Genomic DNA, 6,441 nt, shown 5'->3' with positions numbered 1-6,441 from the left:
TATGTGACAAATGTACTTTAAAAATCTCCCTGAAAGAGCAGTATAGTGACGTAACAGTGAAGCATCCACAGTGAAGGGTGCGATTAAACGCCGGCACTGGGTCACACTCTCCGACCAGTTCACCCTCTTCTGGGGCAAAATTTCAATGCCTCGTTTATAAAGTGAGGCGCCCTAAAATTCAGTTGAAATAAAGCAGTATAATGTTCACCAGAACCAGCTGGAGGACTTAACTGAGGTGGCAGGATACCTCCTCTCCCCCAGTAGTGTTTCTGATTCAAAACGCTGGAGGTCTAGCATTTCGCATTTCTAACAAATTCTCGGGTGATGGCGACTCATCTGGTCCTAAGGCCACAGGGACCCCAAGTGGTTCGTGGCAGGACATCAATAAAGGTTCACTATTCCAGCTGTGCACCGGCAGGGGCTCGGGGATATTACATCTCAGGGACAGCGATGGCCTCTGTCCAGACGTTCCCAGCGACCCACTACGTCTCCGCAGGGAACAGATCAGAAGAGGGAAGCAGCTGGAGCAACGGCGTCACTGCCTTACAGAAGGGGGCCCCTTTCTCCAACTTGCGCCTCTGGGAAAAAGCACAGGCCATCCACCCCCGGAGTCCTGCCCTCTCGATTTCACAGCCGTTTGTTTTTAGCCCTCGCGGGAGTCTGTCCTCTCAGAAACCTAGGGCCAGAGCCCGGAATCCAGCGCCCTCGGGCGGGGCGGAGGCAGGTGCGGAGCAGAAGCTGGAGCCCGGCGTGAGGGCGTGGCGGGGAGCCGAGCTCTCTGCTCCCATCCTGCCAACTCTCCGGCCCGTCCCGACTGCCCACCGACCGAGGGCCCAGCGGAAGATGGCTGCCCGGAGCGCCGCGGACAGTCACGTGTCACGGCGATACCGCCGCACGCCCCCTCCCCCGCTCGCCGAGTCCGGGACCCCGCGGGTCGCGCAGCCCTAGGCTGCCTCTCCGCCACCCGGGTACCGAGCGGTACAGACAGAAGGGAACATCCCACTGCAGAAAGCCGAGAGCTCGCCCGGGCGTCCGCTCCCCGGGCGCAGGAGTCCACCTCTGGCAGCCGGAAAAAACCTTCCTTCGAGCGACCTGCACCAGGTCGGGCCACTGGGCATGCGCAATGCTCCGGCCCGCGTGCGCCGGCTCTCCAGCTTTTTCCCGCAGCTCCGTCGGGTCGGCAGGAGGTGGGGCCGGGAAGGGGCGGGCCCGAGTCTCCCCCCTCCAATTGAAGGTACTCCAGGCCTTGCTCGCCTTCGCTCCCTGTTTTTGGGGAGTCTGTGAATAGAGGTTTGAGAATGAACCGTAGAGTGTGAGGTCCGCCATTTAAATTTTGTTTGTCTTTATGATCAATCACGAGTTAATTCCAAGTGCTGTACTCCTAGGCTCGGTGGGAAAGAGAATCCTCTGGCAGCCAGCAAACTCGTGCCTGCGAACCGGGTCTCCAGGAGGCCGAGTTTGCGTTCTCTGCTCTGACCGGCTACAGCTCTTCAATTCTGGTTTTGCTCCAAGTGGAATACTGTCCCCACGCGTAAAAGCTGGCTTTCGTCCGGCCTCACTAAACGGCCCCCGAAAAATGTGCAAGCAAGGCCTCTCTCCTCGGTGGAGAAAACGCCCGCCTCCCGAGTTTTCAGCTACTTGAAAATGAAATAACAGGGTGCCAAGCCTCGCTTGCCCCTAGGTGCGCAGTCTGGCCGGAGTCCTGCTGGGTCCGGGGACGAGCTCCCTGCAGACCCCGCCCGCCTGCCCCGCCCTCCCAGCTGCCGCGAACACCCGGAGGAGCGGATTTGCGTAGCGCGGGCAGCTGGGCCGGCTCGGGCAGCGGACTGGGCATGCTCGGCAGCCCGGGAGGCTCGCGGTGGCTAGTCGGAAGCGTTCGCACCAGCTAGGCAGTGGCCGGGGCAGCGGCGGCGGCAGCGAGGGGCAGCACGGGAGCGGGAAGGGCCGGCCAGGGAAGGCTGCTCTCTCCTAGCGCCCGACGAGCCGGACAGAGAGCGCAATCCGGGTACAGAGCCCCAACGCTGCCCTGCCCCGGATTTCATTCCGCGGCTGGGGGCTCGGCGAGCGGAATTCCGGCGGCTGCCGCGACTCCGGTGCAAGTGAGTCGGGCGGCGGGAGAGAGCCGATCGCTGGGGAGCAGATCGGACACCCACCTCCGGGGTCTGGCTTGACGCCAGGAAAGGTGTGCCGGCAACCCTGGGGCGAGGGGGCGTGAGCGCAGCCGGCTCAGTGCCTGGCGAGTACCTGGCTGGCACTCCCCCCGCGCCGCCGCTCGGGGGGCGGGGGGCGGTCCCGCAGCTGTTCTCTGGGCCACGAGGGGGCGGGCCGCCTGCGGGGCTCCCGGACCTAGTTGGGGCGGGGAGAAAGGCGGGGGCGTCAGCGGGCACCTATTTCAGAGGTCCTGCGTGCGGACTGCAAGGCTGCCTAGTGTCGGTTTGGGGCGAGCGGACTGTGGCGGGGCCGAAGAACCTTCGGACAGTGGCGGGCGGGGGTCGGGAGACCCGCAGATCCGACCCCAAATCACGGCCCTACCCCCATCTGGTGGCGGCGTGACAGTTGGTACCTCTGGGTCCGATCGCAGCTGGCCAGGCACTCTGAGTTTCGGGGTACCTCCGAGCCACCCCCCTCCCCCGCTCGATGTCCGTGGATAACATAACAGGTGGGACCCCTTTCGCTGAGCAGCGAGTCTCCCTCCACAGACCGCTTAACAGCCTCCAGGTTTGGGGGCGGCTCTGACACCCGGCGGGGCTGCCCCCACGCTTGAGGGTGCTTAGGGGTAAGGCCTTGGAGGAGCCATCAGCCAGCCTGGAGCTGGACATTCTTTCCAGGACGCGGCTTTTCCCTTGAAGGGTCTCCGCGATTCCGAGGCGACTTGTCAAGGGCAGGGCAGCGACAGCAGGGCTGTTTCTCCCACCTTCTTAGCCCAGGCTCGGGCTTTCTGCTTCCTCTGGTGGGTCTGGTACGGTGTCCTGGTCCGCTAACGGAGGCACACTGGAAGCTTCTTGTTAAAGCTTGTTTCCGTCTCCGGAGCTTCGAGTAAAATTCGGGATGAGGCTTGCCAGGGCCAGAGGGAGTGAAGAGAATCCTTCCAGGAGCTTCTCAGATGTTTCATTTCACCTTCAGACAGTAGCGACTTCAGCGGTACACTCTTACGACACGAAGAGTGACGACTGCTTTTCTGAAGAGGAAGTTTATTTTCTGTGTTATCGGGCCTGCTTACTATTCTAGCTCCGTTGACATTTACCTTCCCGGGCCTTCGGAGCTGTTTGGACAGGTTATTTTGCTTGAGGGTTATTTTCCGTGCAGACTTGGGGGTGTTTTGGGGTTGGCTCCCTGGGTGTGGAAGTGGCGGGTGCCAATCATGGTGTGCTGTGAACTCCCCACGCTTCCTGGCACCGGGGGTTGAACATTCGGGGAGCTGGGGACCGAGCGGGCAGAAAGAGAGGAGTGGGACTAGTGACGTAGCAGCGGTGGGAGTTGCCTGGGGCTGCCCAGACGGAGCGAGGTTGGTTGGCTGTTTTGGCTGGTGCGGAAAGGGAGAGGGCTGGGCGTTTCATTGGTCCAGGGAGTAAGGTGTTCACGGGAGAAGCCGGGCGGGGGATGGGTCCCCGTCTGGTCAGTGCTCCAAGGGAAGCCCAGGGATGTTTAGTGATTCAGCAGGTGGCAACTTTCCAGCCCTGAAGCCATACCTTGGCCAAGCAAGCCAGCGGCAGCTGCTTGTGCCTGCTGTCAGAAGCGCCAGCTTCTGGGGAATCTCCAGGAGACTTCTGCCGGTAGCAACTGACTTTCCTTATCTTGCTTTTTGTGTATGACAGGAGGCCTTGGTCTTTTGAGTTCCTTCCCCGCCTCTCTCTCATGTGTAGCATGTTTTCGAACCTCTCCAGTTCTGTGACCCTCTGAATAGCAGGAAGTGGCACCTGCCACCACGCACAGTTTATTAGTTAATGTGCAGAAAAAGATAGCAATATGTAAAGCAGAGAAATAGTCTGTTCCTTCTGTTTCTGCTTCAGCGATTAGAAATTTACATTTTTAGTTAAATAGTAGGGTCTATCCCTGCAACTCTGCATTGCTGTAGTGCGCTATTTCAAATAGCAGAAAGCATGAAAAAATTAATTAAAGGAATTGATACATTGACATTAAAAGGACACAGTTATTAAAACAGTGTCTTAATCACTGGAGGATCTCTAGCATCTTGCACAGTGCCTAACTCAATAAATGTTTATTCGACTGAAATTTAAAGAATTTTTCATAATAAAAGCTTGTTGGTAAGTTTTGACCCTTAAAGAACTTTGTATGTTTTCAAATGTCAGAATTGCCTATGTTGACCTTAGACATTCAATTTTAGCTTGAAGCCTCAACCCTTTTACTTTTTCCAGGTGAGGCCCCTTAATTTGCAAATTGTGACATATCCTGCAGGTCAGCTGAAAAAACAGGCAGGCATGTTTTGCTAACTTATCTCATGAAAATCTTGAAGACTCCTACATATAACTGTTATACTTTTTTTTTTTAATCCTAGAAAATGGTCTAATTGCGTATCAAAACACTTTATTTACAAAACTTTATTTTGTACAAAACGTTTCAGGACAACTGTAGAGTTCCTAAGCATTTATTATGACGTTATCAGTGAAAAGTGCTGCCATAGAAAAGACAAAACAGTGTTTGGCAAATAAAAGTTCTCACTTACTTGCTCGGGGGTAATTGGCCCTGTCTTTGAGGGCAGCTGGAGTGTTTGTCCAGTTCTTTCTGTGTTTTGCCTTTGCTATTCTGTTCCTTCCTCCAGTTGTTAAGCTGTTTCTTCTTCCCCTAAAGACATACTTTCCTGGCATGGACTTGCTGACTTAAAGCTGCTTCATTTTCTGACCTAAAGCTGCTGCATTTTCTCACATAAATTCTATTAACAATGACCTTTATTTTTTAATTGTCCCATACACTTTCCCACCACTTCATATGATAAATTGTTCGATGGTCCTTGGAAAAATGGGGAATGGTGGAGTTGGTGGGGGATGTGGGGGGAGGGGACGTGACAGAATATAGTTGGCTCTTTCTTTGCCTTTGTTGGATGATCTCTGTAGCCACAGCAACCTCTTCTGGAAGGACTGTTAAAGTATGCCCAGTCTTAAAGATTTTGGACTTTCTGTTAAGGCTCTTGGTAGGGAATATCTATGGTCACTTATCCTCTCCTACCACATCCTATCCCCGGAGTTGGTGATGGACAGGGAAGTCTGGCTGCAGTCCATAGGGTTGCAAAGAGTCGGACACAACTGAGCAACTGAACTGAAACACATCCCAAGAATTTTGACTGTAAAGTATGTCACTTTAATAAGCTTGATTGCCAGAGGACCATATTTCGTATCAGCCCATTTAGACAGGGGAGTTGGGAAGCAGCACTGGATGTGGGGGAGGCACGGGTGAAGAAAGGGGAAAAGAACAGTGAGTGGGGCCGGGGAGGTGGCTTGGTTTTGTAACTGTGACTTCTGGTTTCAGTAAAGCAGAATCAAGTGTCTGATCAGTGTGTGTCTCTCAGTCTGTGCTGGAGTGCTCTGCTGCCCTCTCTAGTATTCTTCCCTCCACCAGTGAGCACACCACACACACATTGCCTCAGACAAATTCACAGACCCACACATGCGCAGACATAGTGACAAGAGGCACAGACACGGATGTAGACACGTGTATCTTTTGCCAAAAGCTGAGCATCCCCACTTCTTTTTAAAACCAATATGTCACACAGGTAAAGCCCAGGGCTCAGTAGCAGGCTGAATTTGGGGGATCTGAAATCACCCTAATCATGTATTTCAGAAAGATTCCCCTTCTCTCCATGGCAAGCTGATCTGTCCCGCTTAACCCGCAAAGCTGCTGGGGGCTTTCGCTGAAGCAAACATTAAAGGTAAATGTGGTTTTCACCTTTTAGACTTTCTGGTGCTGGGGTTGAGTTAACATTCCTCGATTTGGGGCACCAGATCTCCCTGAACAAAGCCCCTTTCTTGTTTTATATTTTTCCTTCTTTCCCAGTCTCATTCCCTCTTTGTCAGAGGAACTTCCTCTCTCTGGTTGGTGTTCTCGGGTATGTCTGTACCCTTGTTAAAGGTGTTGTGTGCATGTTTTTAGTTTAGGTAAATAGTGCTGTGCTACTACAGTTTCATTCAGTTGCTTTCCCATTCAATATTAAAACTTTTATTAAGGAAATTTTCAGACATTCATAAAAGTTGAAAGAATTTCATTTAGCAGTTTATTTGCTCCCTGTGGTTAGCATAGGTTTATCCAGTGCCTGGCTGTTGTTGCTACTTGGTATGGCTGGCCTGCTACATACCCACTAATCTCACCATTTTTCTAATTATGTACGCTTAGCTCCCCTCCATTCTTGCTACCATGAGCAAAGCTGTGATGAAGGAATATCCTGGAGCATCTCTCGATGATACCTGTGAGACTATCTAGGGTAGTGGT

At 53.6% G+C, this 6,441-nt stretch overlaps 1 protein-coding gene across 39 annotated transcripts in view; it reads left to right on the top strand.

The window, feature by feature from the left end:
• The first annotated feature begins 1,750 nt into the window (after positions 1-1,750).
• SGMS1 (sphingomyelin synthase 1) overlaps positions 1,751-6,441 on the top strand; it is a 335,925-nt gene continuing 331,234 nt past the window's right edge. For 8 of the 39 annotated variants that reach the window (XM_069567874.1, XM_069567877.1, XM_069567903.1 and 5 more), the window contains exon 1: positions 1,794-2,099. The gene's annotated coding sequence lies outside the window, so the exon portion shown is untranslated. Of the gene's footprint in view, positions 2,183-2,205; positions 2,660-6,441 lie in introns of those variants that run through there. The other 31 variants (XM_069567911.1, XM_069567895.1, XM_069567917.1 and 28 more) reach the window with 14 other exon arrangements.

Source organism: Ovis canadensis, chromosome 22 (assembly GCF_042477335.2).
Source record: "Ovis canadensis isolate MfBH-ARS-UI-01 breed Bighorn chromosome 22, ARS-UI_OviCan_v2, whole genome shotgun sequence".
NCBI lineage: Eukaryota > Metazoa > Chordata > Mammalia > Artiodactyla > Bovidae > Ovis > Ovis canadensis.
Note: the sequence above shows the minus strand (reverse complement) of the source record. Positions and strands in the feature narration are given on the sequence as shown.